This window comes from Pteropus medius, unplaced genomic scaffold, assembly GCF_902729225.1.
Source record: "Pteropus medius unplaced genomic scaffold, Ma_sr-lr_union100, whole genome shotgun sequence".
NCBI classification, from domain to species: Eukaryota; Metazoa; Chordata; class Mammalia; order Chiroptera; family Pteropodidae; genus Pteropus; species Pteropus medius.
This window is the reverse complement of record NW_024352785.1, coordinates 11,502,689-11,527,249: the sequence shown is the minus strand read 5'-3', so window position 1 is coordinate 11,527,249 and position 24,561 is coordinate 11,502,689. Positions and strand designations below refer to the sequence as shown.

Sequence of the window (24,561 nt, the reverse complement as noted above, 5' to 3'; positions counted from 1 at the left end):
GGGGATCTGAGGTGGACGGCTTTGTTAGTGAACTAAAATTTAGTTGCACATGGGCAACTTTTTGATTTCTAGGATCAGTTCCTGGGATTATCATCTGGCCCTATGAAGCATTTCCCCATACAAGTCAGGCACATCTATGATTCCTTTGGCAAGGTTTAGTAGAGAATTGATATCCTATTGAGAAATGAATGTCTGGAAACTTAAACCATTGGGATTCATAAGACTTAAAGTCATGAGTACTCAAATACATTCTAGCTAGGGTTAATACTAAGTAAAATTATCAAAGCAAACTGATAAACTCATTCGCATTAATATATTATGATTTATAAGGCCCAGCTATTGTGTTACTCTTTCTCAGGATACCAGGTTTTTGTTTTTGTTTTGTTTTACAAGGAGTAAAGCCATTACCCAGGGATCTCAAACAACTGCCCACAGTGCTTAGAAGGAAACATAAATGAGTGAAACAGACTTGGTGGAGAGTGGCCAACTAGAGAGAAGCCAGTCTGAACAGAATTCGGCTGAGTATAACCACCTGAGGACCCAAGCCTGTTATTTCAAGAGCCTCTGATCTTTCAAGAGAATTCATCTGTAGTTTTAAATAAACAATCCTAATATTCGAATACTATCAATTAATGCATTAAACAATTTATAGACTCTTCTGATAACCAGCTTTCTGCCTCTAAATTCACCTCTCAAAATGGGACTATAACAAAGTGGTTTTGTTTTGTTTTTTAAATTGTTTAACACCAGCTTTTGGTGTTCTGCCCCATAATAAATCTGGCCATGCCTCAAGCTCTTCTTACATCATAGCCAAGGGAGGAGAATAAAAGAAGGAAAAGCCACCTTTCTCAGATCGTCAGAAAAACCACAAGCTGCAAAGGCAGATTTGAGACCCAAAGGGCTTAGGCTCCTATGGTAACAGGCAATAAAACCATAAGCACAACAGTGCCTACAATGTAAAAGTTAGGTGTAAAGAAGGAGCTATAAATTGAAATGCAATGTCACACTTATAGCAGATTTTCAAGCTGAACAGCAAAAAACAAAACAAAATAAAAAACTAAAAACTAAAAATCTCCCCTAAAAAACAAAAAAGCAAAGAATCTCACAGCTTTTTAATATGACACAACAAATGCTTTCGAAATACAGACCGTTGATTTATCTGTCAAAGGTTATTTTTACCTGTTACTAGCTATTTTTAATGTGTCAAGGAAGATTACCCTGTTGATTGTGGAAATAGAAGCTATTTTGTAAAATTTTCTTGGCCCTGATCACTATCAAATAATTGCAGGATTACTTCCCATTTGTGTTTGAAAGAATTTTTTAGGGTCTATATGCCCATTAAATTAGTTTTGTATGTCACTGGATTCTTGTGAGGTAATGAGTGTGTTTTAATTACATTCAGATTGCTGGGCTTTGTATATAATATGCACATTTTTACACTGAAAGGATAAACAATCAACAATTTTTAGTGAGAAAAATCTTTAGCTCTAACTTTGCTGTCACCGCATATATCTTACCAAAATGGCTTGGGAATCGTATGGTTGACACTTAAAATGTGTAGTGTGCCGAGCAGAGGGTAAATATATTCCTCTATTTCTTCATAAAAATAGATTTTCTGATGGTAGAAGAAATTTTGTGAAGTGAGAATGATGAGATTGTATTTTAACTGTGATCGTGATAGCTGGCATGGCACTTGAGCACTTTCATACCTCAGCAGAATCCAGAAAAGATGCCGTACAATCTAGATCTCCTTCAAAGAAAGAAAAATTCTGTAAGAAAGTATGAGTTAAGAGCTCACCATAAGCCTACAAGTGTTAGAGCCTGGAAGATATAAAAGTCCCTACATGTTAATAGGTCAATGCTCTTGTCCAGGGACCCATGTCCTGTGCAAAAAGTAGATGGAATGTCTTGAGTAATCAAGAGTGTCCTTCCAGGAAAAAAGTAGACAAAAGAAAAATTAAGCATCCCAGGTTCCATTGGTTGGTGAGAAAGGAAACATCTTCCTACTTATCAAAGAGCTGGTAGATGGTAGAAATACTCCTTTGTGGCTTCCAAATAGAAATTTGTGGATACTGTTTAAGCATACAAAAGATATTTATAGAACTACAAGGGAAAGAGGAGAATAGGTTTGTATAACCCGGGATAGGATGCAGGGCATAATCTTTGCATAATCTTTCTATACCATTTCCAACAATAATTTCTTCCTTTTACCCTAACCACCCTCTATACCTTTAAGGAAGGGATGTCCTGGTCTAGGGAAGAGTACTAGCAACAGCCAGAGAAACAGATTTAGGACCCCATCCTAACAGAGGGAAAAAGTAGAACAGGTAGAATCCTAGAGTTATTCCAGGTATGAAGGCAACAGGGAACAGGGTGGCTTGGAGATTATCTGGACATTTAAGGAAATATTCTGGCCCAACATGAACTGTGTCCTTTGATGATCATGCTGAATTTTAAGCTCTACAAGTTGGTGCAAGAAGCCTGTTAAACACTTTTGTTCTGCCATTACTGACTCCAGAGCTTAGTGGAGATTGAGTCACAGTGGGGTAGGGTAGTTCTAAGACTTTTGCTATCAAGGTTGTTAAAAGCCTATCCCAATAGAGTCATGGAAATACAGAATTAGAATCACAGAATAGAAAGCAATCTCTATGAAGAAACTGGTCTGGCTCTTGCCTTCAAGTAAATTTCTCTGCCAATCAGGACCAATGAAATGTATTTACCTAAACATAGATTCAGAATTTGACATGTCTTTACTTCTCCTACCTTTGGTTTAAGGAGTGAAATAGAAAATTAGATTTTTATTCTTTTCTAAATATAAGTACTTAACTACCAATTTCCTATAAACACAGCTTTAAGTACATCTCACAAATTGTGATATGAAATCTTTTTATTATCATTGAGTTTAAGATAATTTTAAATTTCCCTTGTTTTTTTTTTCTTTGATCCATGAGTTATTTAGAGGTATGATGCTCGACATTCAAATATTGGGAGCTTTTCAATACACTTTATTGTTATGATTTCTAATCTAATTCTCTTGCTGTCAGAGATTGTATTCTTTATGATTTCAGTCATTGTAGTTTATAATTAACTTAACAGTTTATTTTTGATAAAAATCCCACATATATTTGCAAAGATTTTATCCTGCAGTTGTATGTAGTGATCTGTAAATGCAATTAGGCAAGGTCCAAGTGGATTTTAATGTTTTTCGCAAATCTTCTATATCCTTATTGGTCTTTTTATCTAGTTTCCTTCTAAATACTGATCCAGGGAGTTAAAATCTCCAATTATATTTGTGGATTTGTCTTTTTCTTCATTTAATTTTGTCAATTTCTTTTTCAACATCTTGAAGCTCTGTTATTAGGTGCATCCACATTTGTCATTTTTAAGTCTTTTGAATTTAATATTTTAATAATTATCTTTTATCATTATGTATTGTAATAGTCCTTGTCTTGAAACCTATTTTGTTTGGTAGTAATATAACCACTACAGCTTTATTGTGCTATTTGCATAATACATCTTTTACACAATAATTTTACTTCAAACTATCTGTATCTTCATATTTAAAGTCCATCTTTTGGCATTAACATATATATTTATATCTTGTTTTCTTATCCAATGTTGAATATATTGACATTTGATAAATTATTGATATTAATTGATTTAGGTAGTTTGTTGTTTTCTATCCATGTCACCTGCATGCTGTTTCTATGTTCTTTCTATTCTGCCTTTCTTGGATTATTTGAATATTTTATTAGAATTCCAATTTTAATTTATCTATTGATACTTTAGTTATTTCTTTGCTTTTTATGTAGCTGTTCTAGGGATTATAATGTGTATCCTTAATTGATCTCACTCTGTGTAGAATTCACACTGTACTGCCACATAAAATGCAATAGTATATTTCCATTAACCACTCTACCTCACGTGCTATGCTACTGTTCACATTCTTTTTTCACATTTTTTCACATTTTTTCACATTTATTCACATTCTTTTATACTACAACCCTACTATACTATGTTATAACCTTTGCTTAATAGCTTTTAAAAAAAATTAAGAGAAGAGAATTGTATAGTCTTTTACTTTTACCAATATAGATATTTCTAGTGCTTTTCATTTCTTCTAAGTTTGCATCTGATATAATTATTTTTCAGTTCAACCACTTTAGCATTTCTTGTAGTGTAGGTGTGCAGGCATAAATTGTCTCAATTTCCATCTATCTAAAATGTCTTTATTTTGTTTTTATTTTTGAAGGATATATTTGCTGAATAGGGAACGCTGGGCTGAATGTTTCTTCTTGACTTTCTGATCTCAATTTAGAAGTTACTTGCTCAGAGAAGACTTACCTAACCACACAATCTTAAGTAGCCTCAACCACACTAATCTATTCCAAACCACTCTGCGTTTCTCCTTCACATTAATTTCACCATCTGAAATCATCTCATTTATTAACATGTTTATTGAATTTCTTGCTACTTTTAATTGAATTTATTGAATTTATTGAATTTCTTGCTACATATAAGCTCTATGAAAGCAAGGCACTGTTCGTTTTTCTCTTCTCTTATATGCCTAGTTCTTAGCATAATACCTGGTATACGGCTGACACTCAATACATAACTGTTGAATGAAGAAATGAGTGTAGAAATCGCAAGCAATGGTTAAAAGTTGACAAGGGCATGAGATGAACAGAGGTCTTCTGTAAGAACATGGGTCATTCCTCCTACAGTCTATATTCACTTTTAAGGTGTAGGTACTTAATCACGCTATTAATATGCTGAATCATTACACATTATTAGGCCCCACATTAGTCCCACTGGTGTAGACAGGCATCAGAATAGGTTTGACTAAGGCATCTGTTTCTCAGTAAGTAGGTTTACTGCCTTCCCCAGAAGTTTTCTCCTCATAGTAACTGACCTGTCAGCACTTTGCCTGCATAGCTGCATTTTAGAAGAGAGACAGTTTAGCGAGCAGTTGATTACAATCCTCTAGACTGCAAAATTCCTGCTTTACTGTGTCAGAAAATAAAAGATTTTAACACAGAAAACCAAGGACATACAGAGGTTGAATATGTAACAAATGACGTGATTTTTAAAAGCAGGCAGAGAAAAATGACTATGTGGCCCCAAACAAAACCTTAGAAATCCCACTGCAATATACCTTCTCCTATTTGAGTCTTCATCAGCTTGTAAAATACATCTTGAACAGACTTGCACTTTCTTTTAACTATTTGCATATTTTTTTGTGTGCCTGTGCCCAGGAGACCATTTGATGTAAACTGTCCATCTGCTTTATTTTCCCAGATTTTAACACCATTCACCTGAGATCCCTTCTAATTGTATTTATGCAAGGGTGAAGATTATTTACATGCCTGGTGCTGCTATGCAAACTGTTCTGCAGTAGGTCTCTATGCTCTCTTTCTAACAACAGGAATAATTTGCTTGTACTCAACTCAAGAGCTGAGTTTTCATACTGCAAACAGAACATGGAAAATTTGTGGCAAGAGATAGCCATTGGGAATTTATAAATGACATCTATCCCACTGAAAGCTGATCTGATCTGAAGTGCATGCCAATCAACTTGGCAGACTGGGGAGGTATGACTAGTATTGGGAATTCAGGTCAATATTTGTGTATTGTTTGTTTACTTTATGATTAGAGAAGGGGTAAAAATGGGCTATAAGTAAATCTTTGCTACCTATCCATATTGGCAAAAAACGAGAATTTTGGAATACCTTCTCCTATTAACAAGGTTATTGTCTCATTGTGAAGATAAAAGACATATAAGTATGGAAGAGTAAATAAAGGGAATTGATACTTGATTAAGTAATAATGTGTGAACTTTAGACAGTATACATAAACTGTGAATAAATATCTCCTTTCTTCACTTAGGCTATTTTGTGTTTTGACCCTAATTCACTCAACATGTTATAAGAATTAGCGATGATGTACAGAGGATTGGTGATCTTATTAATAAGGAAAAGTATGAAAATAAATAGCTTTGGAGCCATATTGCTCAGGTTGGCATTCTGACTCCACTACATGTTAGCCATGTAACTTTATGTATGTTTCTTACTAAAGAGAACATTTCATCTTCTATAAAATGAAGATAATAAATTACTATTACTATTTTGATAAGTATACTATAAAGTTGTGAGGATAAAAGGACTTAATAAGTATAAAGCATTTAGGTAAAAGATAGGAACTTCATAGTTGTTATTAGTTATTATTATGTATTTTTATAATGTATAATGTATATAATGTTACTCTATATCAGAGTTAGGTTCTGCATCACTATCCATCTCTATGACAAAGATATAAAAAGGCAAGGAATAAGTCAACAACTTGCTCAAGGTCACGTAGCTAGAAAGTAGCAAAGACAGAATTCAAACTTAGGACCAGTTTTACATGGAAGTATAAAGCCAATTAATCCAGTAATGTTTTGATACCCATGGTTCCTGCATAGGGACCTGGCTCCCTTATTGAGAGGGAAATAGAACTCCAATGAACTTGGGTTTTTGCTTTCGTTTTTGAAGGTGAAGAGCACCAAGCATGATGGGTAGACTTACTCTATGATTTTAAAGCTTATTTATCATTTTCTTTTTTGACTCTGGGTAAGATACTCTTTACTTCCAGACCAACTACAATTACGTGGCTCCCAACTTCCCTTGATTGTGACTTTTTTACCTCTGCACATAATAAAGACAATGTAGAAAGTGGTAAACAATTTCTTATATTGAACTCAGCAATTACAAACAACCGGTCTGTCAAACAGAAGGAAAAAAAATCTCTCTCCTCTCCTAGGCATATTTCTAGGCAGCTTAAGCACAATTATAGTTCTAGGCCTATAATTATATTCTCTATTTTAAAAGCACTATGAATATTCCACTTTCTGTACAAACAAACATACATATACCACTATTCTTACCAAAAATCCACATGGTTTTTATTTTTAATGGTTATATTTTCACAGCTTTCTCAATAAGCATTCGACTAGTATAAGGGAAAATTATGGACACTTTTAGGTCTTTCTTTTTGTCTGGAATTATTCAGATTTTGATTAGTCTGGCATATATTACATTTACTAGGAGAGCGTTTCTTCTCCATAAGTGGTCCAAAACTCTCAAAAATTTAAATATGCAAATAAATAGCGGTGACCCTGCTATTTGTGTTGACTTTTTTTTTTTTTTTGATACTGTGAAGAATTCATTTGTAGACAACTGTATAGGTTAAAACTGCAAGCCACTCTTCTCTTGGTATCCGATTTCTTTACACAGTTATTAAAATTACTATTGCCCCATTGGTTGGTCTATGCAGCAACTTTCCCAACTCATTCAAGATTTTCTCTAACAATCCTTTCAGAACAGGTTACACAGCTAAAAATTAGTTTTTAAGCCTCAGAGTTTTCTCACATAGCCCATCCATACTCAAAGGTGAACTGTCTTGCTGATGGACAAAGACTATATTCTTATAAAGACTGAAATTGTTTCCATCTCCTTCTTTACTAACATTCTCTCTTCTATCTCAACAGCGCTCAGTGCAGTTAAATAGAAGGTGCACATTATAGTAACACAATTGTTAAAGGAATTTCTGAGTGTCAAACAGTTCTGGAAATGTATTTGCCCAGTTTTCTTTTGTTTTTTTCTAAAAAATAAAAAACTATATCTCTTTCAAATAATTATTTCTATTTAGTTACAAGGTAATGTATTATTGTTTCAATAATTCAATTACAATAAAAATCAATAAAAGTAATGAACTACCTACTCACAATCCCAGACTCCTCAGATTAAAATAAATGTGCCTATTTGATGTCATTATTTTTAACAAATGTTATACGCTTATACACAGAAACATAACATGTTTTATTTTTAAATAGGTTTCAATTTTCTTTCTTAAAAACAGATTTATTGCAAAATTTATTGTAAATATCTAAAAATAATTCTTTTTATAACTGCAAAATATTCCATAGTATGAGCACACTACATTTTGTTTCCCTATAATGAACAACTTATTTTGTCAGTCTAAAAAACTATTGTGATCAATATCTTGATAAACATGCCTGTTAGCATTTAAAATAGATTCTCAAAATTGAAAAACTGCTAGGTCAGATTATATGTGTATTTAATTATAGATAAGGCCAAATATCTTTCCCAAAATTCTGTAAAAATTCATGTTTCCAATGGCGATTTATGAGTATCCATTTTCATAAATCCTTGCCAGCAAGGGACTTAATGTTCTTAACTTTTGTCTATCTGATAAATGAAAAATGATATCCAATTGTTATAATTTGCATTTCGCTAGTGAGGTTGACCATCTGTTCATGCAGTCATTGGCCAATTGGATTTCCTCTACCATGAAATGCCCATTTATATCCTTTATTCATTTTTTTCTATTGGCCTGTTTACCTTATATTTTTCTTTATTGATTTGTAGTAGGTCTTTTAAAATGGATATATTAACCCATGGCTTGAATATATTGAACATATTTTTCCAGTTTAACTTTTAACACAATCTTTTCATGTTTGCTATGCACAGATACTTTTATTGTATGCAGGAAAGTGTATGCTTTGACCTCCTCTTTGGCTGCAAATTCTCCCTTCATCTGTGATCTCATCTAGTCCTGTGGCTTTAAATATCATCTTTCTACAGATGTTTCCCAAGTGTATATCTCTAGTCCTGACCTCTTCCTTGAGTTCTAGATCAGTATATGTATGTAACTGCCTGTTAAACATTTTCACTTGGAGATCAAATATGCATTTCAAATTTCACATGTCCAGAAGAGAATCCTTCAATCTGTGCTCACATCCCTGCCAGTTTGTCCTCATCTCGGTAGATTACAGGCATCCGCATTTACTTAATTGCTCTAGCCAAAATCATTAGGCATCATTCCTCTTTCCTCTCTCTCTTTAATATCCTTCATTGACTCCTTTAGCCAATTCTGTTACTCTGACTCTAAAATATATTCTGTTTTTCTGCTGCTCTCAATGTTTGTTGTTATCCTTCTAGCCGAAAGCACCATCAGCTGTTACCTGATTTAGTATGATATCTAAAAAAATTGGCTTCCTTTTATCCATTTTTGTCTCATAATACCCATTCTGCTAATATCAAAGTAATATTATAAGACTTTTACACTTAACCAGAACAATTTATTTTGGGCTTAAAACTCTCTGATAGCTTCTCATTGCACTTAAAAAAATATTCAAACCTCATACCAGACTGACTAGGGCCTAAAAGATGTGGCCCTTGACTACCTCTCTTCTCCTTCTTTTACCAATCTCCTCCTCACTCACTACATCCTTGCTCACATTGGATGGCTTTCAATTCCGCTCATCACATCTGCAGAAACTTCAGGCTTGCTATTTTCTCTTTCTGAAATGTCCTTTTCTAGAACTTTCTATGGTTTTCTCCTTATCATTTACATCTCAGCTCAAATGCCATCTCCATAAGATCTTTCTCTGGGCCTGGTATCAAAAGTAGTAGCCTATATACCCTGCTTATCCTATAACATTCCAATATTGTTTATCTTCTCAAGCATATCACTCACTAAAATTAGCCTGTTATTTACTTGGCCTCTATCACTAGGATATGCATTGCTTGCAAACCTGGGAATGTGTCTGCCTTATTTATTAGAGAATCACTAGCATCTTGAATAGGACCAGTCACAGAGTAAGTGTTCAATAAATCTTTGTTGAATGAGTTAATGTGTATATTATAATTTATGGCTTCTGAATGTTTTAAGAAGGATTTCTCAGTACATGTGTTTTATTGTTTTTATTTATGTTTATTTAATTTTATATTTCTATCCAATCAGTCGATCTACAGTTCACTTTTATAAATGGGGCAAGGTGTAAGACTAAATTTTTCCATATGGATAACCAATTATGGCAGCACCATTATCACATAAATCATTTTAATGACATCCATATCATATATAAAAACATGTATTTGTCTCTTTCCATAATCTCTATTCTATTGATTTATTTTTCTCTTCTGTGCCTATGTCACATTTTATTTTAATACAGGATGGTTAGTGTATTCTTTATTATCTAGTGTGAGAAAGCTTTCTTCATGTATATTTATTATGATTTAAACTTATCATTTCTAAATAATTTCATAATATTTTACCTAAAATATTATCATTGGTAATCAAATACTGTTGGCATCCATTAGAATAATCACAACTTTGATACTTTGACCTATTTTGTAATGCATCATGTTTTCAAATTTCCTAATTTGATAAAAGTTCTGTCGAGTGGACATTAGAAGCATGGCCATGTTCTCCCGGCTGATAATATATTTCTTTATTTTTTGAAAATACTATTACCATTACATAATTTAAGATCAGCATTTCTTGCACTATCTCTATCCTTTTTTTTAGGTAATAATAATAGTAGCAGAATAAAATGATCCAAGTGAACAGAGTTTCACCTGCCACATGGCCTTTGTTTTCTGATATAAAAAGACACTAATAGATTTTAAAAGTTCATCAACGGATCTTAATGATAAAAGAAATAAGTTTATAAAAACAAATAAGAATTATTTGGTCTAAGAAATTTAGTTCTTTACATTAGAAGCACACATTTTGAAACAAAGGGTAAAACAGATCACAGGCGATGGTGTTTCAAGCAAATTTTTCCAAGTAAAACATTATTTTCTGGTGGGAAACATTTGCCTTATGAGCTCCTTACCATTTTATACAAGTTGTTTCTAAAGATAATATTTATGAAACTAGAAAATAACCTTGAATCAAATTTATAGGTTATGACCATCACCCACTTATGAATGGGTGTACCGATAAATGAATCACTTCAAAAGGGAAGTTTCTAGCAGATGCTACAGAAAACACCAGAGGGCTATTCGTGCCTATGTGATATTCTAGGTTCTATTAACAAAAGTATTCCCTCAGTGAAGGCACTCTATAAATCCTTCAATAAGCGTAAGTGTTAGAGAAAACAAATGTGGAATGACTCTGATTATGGAAACTGAGTCAGTTCTCTCTATCTTGATGCAGGCCACTTCCTTTATATGGGAAGAATCCTTTTGTATAGTAAAGGACAGACACTTTTAGGTTACCTTAGTTAACAAAGCTGGGTTTGAGGGAAGAAACTTACTCCAAGATTTTATAGTAAGTTAGGAAAGCCTGTTGAGAGTAACAATAATCTTGCTGAAAGGCCTCACAGAGTACGGAACAGATAAAGGTAAACACTCTAACTTCAACTGTAGGTACCTAATCTTCGAGAGAAGCACCTGACACTTTATTCCTTATCATTTAACTCATGGTTACTCAGCTATTCTTTCTTTTGTGTCCGCCTCCATTTCCACAGTGACTCCACATTCTACTCTTTTCTCTACCACACTCGCTTTCTCATGGCTCATGTTTAACACAGTCTCTTATGTGCCTCTACTTCTGTACTATTTTACCAAACTCGGATGTCTTGTATGCTTTACATTTAAAGGCCCCAAGGATAAGATCTGATTTCAACCAGTCATCACTGAATGTAAAGAGTCAGGAAAGTTCAGCTCAGCAGAGCTCTTGTTCTGAGCCATGTGATAGTTTGTTGGTCTACCTTGGAATCCATTCCTGATCCCCTCAATCTGGGTAGTGGGAGATGACTGAATGGAGCACTGAGGCCCATCTGTAAAAGAACTTCCAGAAGAGAGCTGCAGGCAGGAAGTGCCTTTAGAGTATTCTCAAGTTCTTGCTAAGGTGTCAGATAAATTAATGAATGCTGGAATTTGTGATACGGACTAAATTGCCTTCTGTCCAGTTAAAAAGATCACCCAGTCATCTAATTATTCTTTGAATCCTCTTTTATGATTTCTTGGTTCAGTCTTCCATCTCTCCTTGTTTTATTTTAGATTCCAGTAAAAATTTCCCCATCTATATCATAGGAGACCAGGTCATGGGTATTTCATAATTTATAATTACCAAAAATACTCAATGATGAGTTTTAAACTAAAAGCTGCAGTGAACAGATTCCTGGTCTGCAGAGAACAGATTCATGACTGTTTCTAATTCATTGTGTCTATCTGTAAAGTAGCATAATCATGGTATTCACCTCGCCTCGAATGGCATGTTTTAATTTGGTTGTTTTTCTCTTTAAGCTTGGAGGAAAATCATTTATCCAACCTTATATTTCTTACTACAGCTGCAAAGAATACTTCTCATGGTAGATCATCATGAACCATTTTCAAAAGAGAGAAGTGAATCCAGAAACATAATTAAATCAAAAGGTGAATTGGCATTATAAAATCTCATTTCAAAGAGATTCAAAGTACAGGGAAATATGTGTGAATCAAGCAGGATGCACCCAAAATACTATCATATGAAAACCATGCTAATTTTTACTCTTTCCATTATAAACACATACCAAAGTCCAAAGCAAACTTGTCCTGCTGCATACTGAGACATAACAGCATATTGCTATACACTTTAAAACACTTATCATTATCTATATTTAAAGAAATTTTTGTTTCATCAGTTCATATCATGATGATCAGTAGAACCATTAATAGGAAAAACTAAATCCTTTATCAATTTTTGGCCTCCAAATCTTTACAAAATTTTAATTTCTTTAAGCTGATTTTATTCTGTGTTTTTTTTTTCCCCCTTATCAATTAAAAAGAAAAAAAAAAGCATGCAACTAGAGTAGATGCTTTATGGAACACAATGATATAATATTTTACAGCATATACTTCAAAACTGTGATAGGTGAGACCCAGCAACCAGGCTATGAGCATTTGATATGAAGTTCTTTGGGGCTTTAGTTGTTTTTTATTCCCTCTTTCATGCATTTTATTCGACTAAGTTTTAATAAAGTCTACCATGGCTCTATTCATCTTGTCCTACTCAGTTTAAAGTCTCAGGTAATTCTCACACCTTCCTTTCCTTCCTGCCTGCCAAAGTCAGATATAATGAAAGGAAAGGTTAAAAAAAATAAAGCTTTCTATCTCAGATACCTTTGCATTATCTCATCTTGTGATTTAGAAGACCCTGTGTGCCCAGGTTATCTGACCATGCAGCCCTTTGGCCTTTTTGCTTCGAACCCAATCATCTCCCCTCTACCCTTCTGTAATGCTGATTTTTGAAATTACTCGTGTTAGATATAAACACGATCTTATTATAAAAGACATGATTCTTGCTTATCAAGAACACTTTAACATAGCTATTTTTAAAACTGATTTGTATTATAAAACAATATCCCTTCTAACTTCATTTCTAAAGAAAGGCAAGAAACTCTCCCTACTTCAGGGAGTTTCGGTTTTTTTTGTTTTGTTTTGTTTTTTTGTCATTGTTTTTGCTTTTTACTTTATGCATCAAAAATAACTTCCCAGCAAATAGAAGTTTTACTCTTTTAGTTAACTTTCACCTGTTTCTTTTAACCCATTTCACTATCTTCAATTTTTTTTTTATTCCTTTTACTGAAGTACATTCTCAAGCAATATTATTAAGGGGTGATGTATTGGAGTTAAAGCTTAATGTTTGTCTAAAAAATTTTTGATTTTCCACAGAAATTTTAATTTGGCCAAATATATTACTTTAGGTTCAAAATATTTTCCAGCAGAATTTTGAAGACAATTTTCCACTGTTGTATAGAAAACAATATTGCTACTGAGAAATCTGACATTGATATAATGCTAATTTCTTTTTGGAAAAACTGTTTTTGAATTTTGTTTGCTCATTTATTTGTTTTGCTTCTCTGGAGGTATTTAGGAGTTTTCTCTTTACACAAAATTTCATGATGATGTAACCAGCTATGAGTCTTTTAAAATCATCCTGAATGGCTTTTGGTGAGTCTTTCAGTGTGAAGGTTTCTATTTTTCTTCAACTCTGAGATTTGTTTCTGATTATTTATTTCTGTAATTACTTTTTAATTCTATATTTTCTCCTATAAATCCTATTAGATTGATATAGAAAATTCTGGATCTATGCTATTAACTCTTAACTGTTCTCATACATTTTATCTCTGTCAATTTATACCACCTTCTGAGAAAATTCCTCAGTTATTTATTATGTACATGCTTTAGTTCTCTACAGAGAATATAGTCAAAGAGGTCTCAGTCTCAAACATCTGTTTTCACTGACTTAGGAACAGCCATACAGCTATTCATTCATTCACTCATTCATTCATCCAGTATACACTACTTTTGTATCTCCAGGGTTTTAGACACTGCTCAGTCCCATGGGAGTTATAGACAGAAACAAGATAAGGCTTCTTCCCTCTAGGAACTTTATGTATTGTAAGAAATAAAATGACACATGTGTGAATGATGCATAGACGTAGAAAGGAGAATGAAATAAGATACAGTTAAAAATATAAGAAGACACCAGATCATGAATACCTTGAAGGTTATAAAAAGGATCCTAGATGTTATTTTAAATATAATGGGAAGCAAACACTGTTTTTTTTATTTGTTTGTTTCTAAGTAGGGTAATAATGTGGTCTGATTTATTATTTTTAAGATTACTCTGCCTTGCGAAAAAAGGTAAGTGTAAATAGGAGACTATTATAGGAAGAGCGTAACAAGGATGTGGTTTGGGCTTATGTGTAGGCAGTGTAGATGGAGATAAGTGGACAGATGTGAGATATATTTAGGAGATATACATGGCATAACTTGCTAATGAACTGAATATAGAACATTAAGAGAGAATGAGATATGAAAGATGATTCTTGAGATTTTGTCTTGCATAACTGGAGCTCCAAAGAGGTTTGAGGTGACAATATAATTTTAGAAATCATTTTTACCATTTGAATAGGTGTTTAAAAGCAATGAAATTAATTTAAAAAAAGTAGGAATGGAGTGTAGAGAGACAAGAGTAGTCAAGTAGTCAAGACTATATAGTAGTGCCAAAAATATCAATGTTAAAAAATATTTGTGAATAAATGATGAATTAAAAAAAAAATCTCCCTTAAAGAAGTTGAAGAATGGATAGAACACTCTCTAGTCATTTTTGAAAAGTAAAATACGTGCACTAAACATTACTTCCCAATAAGACCTTATAATTAAAAATAAAATAGTGTCAGCTATAAATTGTTCATTTGACCTTATGATAATAAATATTTTTGAATGAATATGGTTCACAGAAATAAATTCTGCCAGTTCATAATCATCCCTAGATTACTTCTATTATAACATTTTGTTTTTATTCTATCCTGGGAGGCCAGCTTCTAATATATAGGGAAATAATCGGAGACGTGGGGTCATTTTTGACCACTGGTCTTCTATCATCCTCTGGTCACTTGGATTTTGATTATTATAACAAAGGGAGCTATTGCAGAGATGCATGTGAGTATACAGGACCATAAGATGAACTTGTGGAGTATTTACTAACTCAGTTCTATGTATTTTACTCTTTTCTCATACCTTTTTATTGTACCTACCCCTTCTATCTGTCTTTCTAAGGTCCTTAAAATAATAACCTTCTTTTCCAAAAGTCAACCACTTGCATGTCTCAAAATTCTATGCTTGAAAAAAAATTCTGGTTATAAACGAAGTACTGTTGGTAGATAATACAGACCAGTCATGCTCTACCTAATGGTGACTATACTATTGGAATATTAGTTTAGAAATCTGCCTGCATGGTGAATATATTCAGATACAATAGAACATCTGGATAATTCATTTTAGAAGCAATTTAGTATTATAATTAGTCTATAAAATTTTGTTGTTTAAATTATGATTAAGAACCTAAAATATGCAATATAATGTATTAGGGTACCAGGGAGATTGCAATATCTCAAAATCTATAACAGTGTTTATCTCATAATAGATGCTCTATTAATATTTATAGACCAAATACATAAATAAATGAGTAAATGCACTGGTCCTTCTGCAACCTAACAGGAATTGAAACTCTTCTCATAGAAGTAGAGAGTTTTTATTTGAGAAAAACCTCTATTCTTATTCTGACATGATCTTTGTGTTTAAAAGACTGCACTTTAGTTTTAGAAATACAAAATGTTCACCAAAAAACAAATTATGTAATACTAGAGGAGCTGAATGAATTTAAAAGAAATAGAAGTTGTAGTTGCAAAGGCGCTGGATGGTGGACAGTAGGATTGTAATAGGCAGGGGAAGAGAAAGAGGACTATTTTCCAGAAAAAAAAATCAGAAGCATTTGTAGATCTATCACTGGTGTTACTATTCTATTCAGTTTAACACATAATATTTATTGAGTTCCACTGATGTGTGGTTGAGTAGATTTTATTAAAAATGTAACAGATACATGCAAAAATTAAAATTATACCACTTTCTTACACCATATACAAAAATAAATTCAAAATGGATTTAAGACTTAAATGTAAGACAGCAAACCATAAAACACCTAGGAGTAAACGTAGACATGTTCGACTTTGCTCTTAGTAATATTCTTTTGGATATGCTTCTTTGGGTAAGGGATACAAAAGAAAAATAAACAAATGGGACTACATCAAACTAAAATGTTTTTGCTTAGCAAAGGAAACGGTCAATAAAACGAAAAGACAAAAATGGGCAGATGACCTGAATAGACATTTCTTCAAAGAGGACATACAGATGGTCAATAGATATGTGAAAAGATGCTCAACATCACTAACTATCGAGGATATAGATATTAAAAATATAATGAGATATCACTTCACACCTGTCAGAATGACTATCAACAATAAATCAACAAACAAGTTTTGGTAAGGATGTGGAGAAAAGGGAACCCTCATGTACTGCTGGCAAGACTATAAATTGGTCCAGACACTATGGAAAACAATATGGAAGTTCCTCAAAAAATGAAAAATAGAACTACTAAATGATCCAGCAACTCTACTCCCAAGTATTATTCTGAAGAAATCAAAAACACTAATTTAAAAAGATATATGCACCCCTACGTTTACTGCATCATTATTTATAACAGCCAAGATATAGAAGTAACATGTGTCCATTGATATAGAAAATGGAATATACAATGGAATATTACTCAGCCATAAAAAATTATAAAATCTTGCCATTCACAACAACATGGATTGACCTAGAAGGTATTATGCTAAGTGAAATAAGTCAGACTGAGAAAGGCAAAGACCATACAATTTCACGTATATACGGAATCTAAAAAACAAACAAATAAAACAGACAGGTTCATAGAATCAGAGAACTAATTGATGGTCGCCAGATAGGAAGGGAGCTGAAAAAGGTGAAGGAATTAAGAAGAACGAATGAGTCGTTATAAAAATAGTCTCAGGGCTGTAAAGCACAGAATAAGGAATATAGTTAATAACACTGCAACTAATGTGTATTATGTCAGATGGGTTATAGATTTATCAGGGTGATCACTTCATAAATTGCATAAATGCTATACACCTGAAACTAACATAATATTGAATGTCAACTGTAATTAAAAATAAGTAAAATAAAATGTTGCTTTCTAAAACAATTTTAAAAAATTCTCTTTCCATCACTGGCTATTAATAGTAGAGCAGATATCTGTGACTTGAAATAAGATGAAACCACATGTGTTTAGATTTTCTAGGAAACCTTAAGACATTTCTCCTGGCAGCTACACATCTTTGCTTACATATCTGCGAGGAAGACAAACGTGTATAATAAGTAAATGTCTAGATTATAAATTGAGTAAAGAGTTAAAGTACTTTCCTGTGTATCTTGAAATGCAAGCATCACATATTTTTAAGCGTTTAAAAGAATTCCAGTATTGTTGAATATGTAAAGATACTGATAATTCTAATCATATTCTAATTTAAAACTGGAAAGTCTTGTGGCCCTCTCTGTATAATTTACCACTATGAAATATTAAGAATTCTCTAGTATAAAACCAGATCATATAATTTGCACTACAACTTCTGATTCTGATATTGTCCTCTGGAAGTTGGAAATATGTTTTGCACTTTCTTAAAATTACCTATAAAAGCTAAGTCGATGTTTATTTATTACTTGTGAATACATTTGATGTATTTACAAGAATAACTGACTTTTTGTATTTCCAAAAAAGAAGTATTGCAAATGTAATTCAGAAGAGCAACAGTCTGAAATATTTTTTGAGACCTTTAGAACTGATACTTCCTGCTTTGGAAAAAAGTACATTCTTCAGAGCTACTTAGTTATAATATAGATATGTTTTTTCCAGTTAATCTCCTTCCCATTGAAGACTATTGGCTTTTGACAAATGTTTCACTGATTCATTCCTCAATCACAAGGGCTGCAAAAATCCCCATCTGCCACTTTGATATTTTTGCACTAGTATGAATATAACAAAAAATGTGGACACTTGCTTTGTCCATGCAGTTAATATGTGTATCCTATTTTCTAATAAAGACTATATGTTCTATAGATAGTGAAGAAATTTGGTGACAAAAATACATACACAACAGCTTGAATTGTTAAACACAAATGCACTCTACTTAAAATAACCAGTAAAATAGCAATGGCTTCTATGAGCAACAACAGCTGGTGGGGTAGAAAGAGCACAATCTTTGTAATCAGTCAGAACTGGGTCTGAACAAGATACCAAAACCTCACTTTCCTTATGAATGGGCTAAGGTGACAACTCTTACTGCAGTGCACAGCAGAGTCAAGAATAGAGACTAGCTAAGGTCGAAGGCCCTAATTACTGCCAGTCATAGGGGCCACCATATATTCATGGACTCAACTAGGGTTCCCAAACTTCAATATATGAACAGATATTAGGCAAAGGAGTGTTAGGACCTAGGTAGAACTGGCAAGTACACGACTCTTTTAAGGTATTTAAATTAATTGTTTTTATTTCCTAACATAGCCTAATTAAATAGGTCTACCGGTTAAGGTTTTCAAGAATCCTAGGCTAAGTCCCAGAGGGAGTTTCTGAGCTTCCCAAGTACCCATAAAGAGAAATCTTACATACTTATCTCAGTGTTTAGTTCAAGCCTGTGTTATACCTCAAACTGCCTACACTCATCTCTCCCAGGGAAAGATCAACACTTTTAATTCAAAGAAAATAATGGCTTAAGATTGCAATTCTCTTAACTGTCTATTCCTGCAACTAATAATGATGTGCTTTCCCTAATATTGATTTATCTGCAGTTTTATTTCACCTGCCAGTGGTCAATCCCTCTAATCATATGCTGGGTATGAACTCAACCACCTTTTCCAGGTGGTGATCTATAATCTCTTGTTCCGGCAGTCTATAGCTGTTTTATTAACTCATCTGAAAGCATATCAGCTTAATTAAATAGTACAATTGAAAATTAACATAAAATGTTCATAAAAGGAAAAAAAGATAAACTGGATCTCAAAATTTGCAAAAGACCCTATTAAAGGGACAAAAAGAAAAGCTAAAGACTGGGATAAAACATTTATAAACCACATGCTTGATAAAGGATTATTATCTAGAATATATAAAGAACTTTCAAAACCAACAGTAAAATAAACAATTTAATTAGAAAGTGGGCCTAGATATAAACCATAAAGTGGCATAGAGGAAAAGCTTGATATTGTTATTGTGAATACAGATGATCCTAATAGATTAAAACAATTTGAGAGTAGACAATAAATAAGACAGAAAATAATTTAATTTTATGGTAATCATTTGCTAGAGGGGAGAACACATAAAAACTACCAAAACATTTTTAATTTATTTAAAAAATTCAAATGAAGGAAAAATATAAATTGTAAATGAATATGGACGACTATGATCCAAGAAAGGTAATGAAATTTAAAATTTAAAGGTACAGTCGGACTTGAATTATCAGCATGAGTTATATATACAATTTGAAAACATTGGGCTACACTCCTCTTTCCCAACAGTAATACATAATACCAACGACAACAGAACGACGTCAACGAAGTTCTGAAACTAAAAGTTTAACAGGAGATTATTACTCTCAACTAAACCCTAACAGCATATTAGATCAAGCATGACCCTCCCCTTTCCCATCCTTTACCAGCAGGTTTCTCACTCAATGGTGTAGAATACCTACGGGCCTGCTCAGCTTTCACAGATTTTTACGGGCGACTCAGAAATGCGTACAAGATAATATCCCAAAGACACGTGGGTTTACCCACAACTGATTGGTGATGGGAACCAAAGCAAAAATTTACATTTCTTTTATCCTTCAGTTGAACAATTCTGATATACATTCTAAAGAGCTTCCTACAAAGTCCCAGGGGAATGACCCTAGTTGCCTATGGCAGTGACGAACCTTCCATCTGTTTTAGTCTCTGCGGCCCTCTATTCTCTGGGATTGCTGGTCAAAATAAATTGCTTTATGCAAGTTCTTTTTCTCCAGTTCTACTTTCCAGAGGGAACTCAGGCTAAGACCTTTCATAACAGTAAACTATCAAATAAGCTAGAAAACAAACATACTGAATGATATCTTAGAAATGGATTATTCACTAATTGGATATTGCTAAAAACTTGTTGCTAATGAAAGGTGGGTAGTGTTAATCCATTGCATTCTGAAGAGTCATGACTATTAAGAGGTAGGCTGGGACGACGTACAGGTGAGAGTGAAGCACTGGTCTTTGTGGCAGCTGTGCACTTGGACATTGTACGGTTAAGGATAAGTATGATTGTGGAGTTACCTGCCTTAATGCTTTGAAAGCCTTAAGAAAATAAAATGGCAGGCTTATGTCAGGCGACTATTAGCCCCGACCATTCTGCGAAATTGAGAAGGCCTCAGCATTTAATTGTAAGGGTAGTAGAACCTCAAATGAAACAAAATATGAGACTGAGTATATAAGAAAATTAGTGGAATCTTGAATTCGGATAAATAAACTTGATACTCTTAAACCTCTGGGCTACTGGAAGCAGATTCTTCTTCATATTTGTGAGCAAGGAGCCTCCTATTACCTGGAAACACTACAAAGACCTCATCTGAAGAAGGGGTCATGCAAAATAAAATGTATTCTCTTCAACATCTTCCCTTCATCCCCTCCCTGCCTGTTAGGCCAATAACTACAGCACAACTTAAGTATAGAATGTATTCTCTGCTTTGAGAGGAAATAGCATTCATTCACAAAAATTCTAAGATTTGGCTTATGTGCAATGGTAGAAACAGGCAGAGGAGATCTTGAAGACCTTGGACTGAGGATTTATGGAATATATGTCTAGATAAGGGAGAATTCTTTGATATTTGCTCACTATTTTTTCTTTTTCTTTTTTTTTAGGCGAGGCAACCCTTGATTGATCTCACAGATTGCAAGAACCCTGTCAGCTTACAATCCCTTATTTTTTAGGGATTGCCTACAGCACCTGATTTTCCTAGGTAGTCTCCCATCCAAGTACTAATCAGGCCAGACCCTGTTTAGCTTCCGAGATCAGATGGGATCAGGCTTGTTCGGGGTGCAATGGCCGTAGACATTTGGGCACTATTTGAGCACTATACATAGGATGTTGTGCAAAGACACGTGGAACTGCCCTTAATTATATCGGCTAACTATTACTGTATAACACATTGCTACAAACTTAGCAGCTTATAGCAGCACATTTTTATTATCCCAGTTTCAGTGGGTCAGGAGTACCGCCATGGCTTAGCTGGTTCCTCTGCCTCAGGTCTCACAAGGCTGCAATCAAGGTATTAACTTCAGCTACAATTTCATATTAAGGTTTGACTAGAGAAGGATCTACCTCCAAGCTTATGTGACTGTTGGCAGAATTCACCTTGTTGTGGCCTGTTGAGCTGAGGACCTATTTTTTTGTTGTTGTTGGCTGTTGGCCAGCAACTGATCTTAGTTTCCTGACATATGGCTTCTCCATAGGGCAGCTCACAACATAGCTGCTTGCTTCACCTAAGCCAGCAAGAGAGCAAGAGAGTCTCCTTGCAGAATGGGTTACAATGCTATGTAACATAACAGAAAGGACATCCCATCACCAAAGCTATAATTTATTGATTAGAAGCGAATCAGAATTTCGGCCCACTCAAATGCAAGGGATTATACAGAACAAGGGGACCAGGAGGCAGGGATGTTTGGGGGCTATCTTAGAGTCCATCTGTCATATTAATATACTGCTGGAAGGACCCTTGAATCTTGCTCAATGACCTCAGGTAAATGAGGAGAAGCTGCTAAAACTCAGACCAGTATTAATGAAAACTTCAGAAGACTCATGAAGATGGGGTATTAGAATAAATTTAATAAATGAGATTAGAAACCCCACCACCTGACTGTGTGCTACAGAAAAACAATCTCTTCACTAAAGCAATAATAAATGAGCTCCTGAGATGGGGTGGCTATATTTCTGTACACAGAATTGACCACAGGAAATGCTGCTGTAGAAATGGGTTCCCTGGGATTAAGGGGGACAACTGGACCTGGGCAGGACAGAGTCAGCAGCACTCAACAAAGAGAAGCAAGATGGCTGAAATTGCTATCAAGGGCAGTAAGACCTTTACTTATATTTTATATACCAGAAAAAAGCATATACATTCATAAGAGATTTTTAGCCCAAATGTCTACATGTGTTTTTGTTTGTGTCTAATTTAGAAAGTAGTCACACATCAAAAGCAGACTGAGCAATAGGATTGAACTACATTTTGGAAACAGTTATAAGATATTGAATATGGATCTGGATTGATTCTGACCTTGAGAATGTTGCTTAAACTTGTTAAACCTCAATTTTTTTTAGTCCGCAAAATATTTCTTGGATGCTTCTTTTGTGCTACACATTATTGTAAGAACTGGTGATAGATACCATGCTACAGATTTGCTGAATCTCTGATGTGCTGGCATACCAATGAAGGATAAAAAGACTAAGAAAATTTAAAAGAATATATAATGACCTTTTTGGCAAGTATCCTGAAGAAAAAAGCAAGGTGAGAGGCTAGAGAATTCTGAGGGCTGCTATAGATGGAATGGTCAAGAACTCTTTCATGAGTAGGTGGCATTTCAGCAGACCTGGATAAAAATGAAGAAGCCCTCAGACTTCTAGTGGACAGCCAGTATGAACCTGCAAGACAACATGAATGGTATATTTCAGGCATCATAAAGAGGCCAGGTGGCTGCTGCTCAAGGAAACAGTGAAGTGGGGGTCAGGAAATAGGGTCACAGAAGAAGTCGGAATTCAGATTATTCATATAATCATGTTGAGGATTAAATCAGAGAATATTTGAAATGTTTTTGGCATACAGCAGTGCCCAGCATAAAAGACTAACTTTAGTATTTACATCTGAGACAAGCATATCATGGCAATTTTAAAGAACCAAGTTCAAGTTTCATAAAAGCATCGAGTTCTGTAATGACTTAAAGAAAATATAGCTCTCACATGTAATGAGCTGAATATGTATCAGATTTATTATTCTATGGAAAACTGATAAAGAGACTAATAAAGGATTTTATAGATTTGGCCTACATAATGAACACTCTTTTAAATAGAGTGAAATAATTTTTTAATATAACCCCTGGTGTTTGCAACCAGAAGTGTCTTCATTACAAAAGATCCCTGTCAGCAGGATTATCTGAAGATGCAGTTGTTGGGAACAAAGAAGTCGCTGGTATCACTGAAGGCCACTTTGCATTCAACAGCTTTGCTTAAGAGAAGTACAATCATGTGATAGGTCAAACAAATATCAAATCAAATAATTCGGAAATATTAGGTCTGTAAGTGTGGCCTCAAAGGTATCGACTTCCATATCCCCAGAATCTGTGAATAGGTTCCCTTATGTAGCCAAAGGTACTTTTCAGATAGGATTAAGTCAAGGATCTTGAGATGGAGAAATTGTCCTGGGTTATCCAAGTGGGCCAATGTAATTGTGGGAGTCTTTAGAAGAGGGAGACAGGAGGGCAGGGTCGGAGAGAGAAATGGAAATATGCTGCATTACTGGCTTCAAAGATGAAAGATAAAGGCTTGAGTCAAGGAATGTTGGCAGCCTTTAGAAGCTGAAAGGGCAAAGAAATGATTTTTCCCCTAGAACCTACAGAAAGGATACAGCACTATCAACACTTTGATTTTTAGCCCAGTGAGATCCGTGTTCGACTTCTGATATTCAGAAATACAAGATAATAAATGTGTGTTGTTTTAAGCCACTAAGTTTGTGGCAGACATAGGAAACTAATATACTGAGGAAATAGAAGGCAACAGTTAGTATGAGAATACTATATTGAAAATAAGTGGTATAAAGAAAAAGCCCAAAGCAAGACTTTTGAGGAAATCTACACAGACTTTTGAATGGGCTGTCATATCTTCCAAGCTAACTTGAAGTGGAGAATAACTCTCATCCAATTTTATTTTTAAGTGTGATTATCTTGAAAGGTGTGGGTATGTATATAGAGTATGGAATCTAATAGCTGGTTGCACTACTGCATTGCTGTTTTTCCTAAAACTTCCCTACTAAAGAATATGGTTTCTGAAGGTCCACATCCTATGTTGGAATCCTGCCCTGACACTTAGTAGACTTGTGACTGAGGGAAGTCACCTAAACTCTGTGCCTCATTTTCTTTTTACCTGTGACACATCAAATTAATACTAGCTACCTCACAGGGCTGCTGTGAGGATTAACAGAATGAATATGTAAATGCTCTAGAACAGTGCCTGGTACACAGTAAGTACGTAAAAAGATTTTCTCATGTTATTCTTTGGTTCTCATATCACCAAAGTTAGAATCGCCTTTTA

At 34.1% G+C, this 24,561-nt stretch overlaps 1 pseudogene; it reads right to left on the bottom strand.

The window, feature by feature from the left end:
• Window positions 1-21,195: 21,195 nt before the first annotated feature.
• Window positions 21,196-21,314, bottom strand: LOC120590959 (uncharacterized; annotated as a pseudogene).
• Window positions 21,315-24,561: the final 3,247 nt, after the last annotated feature.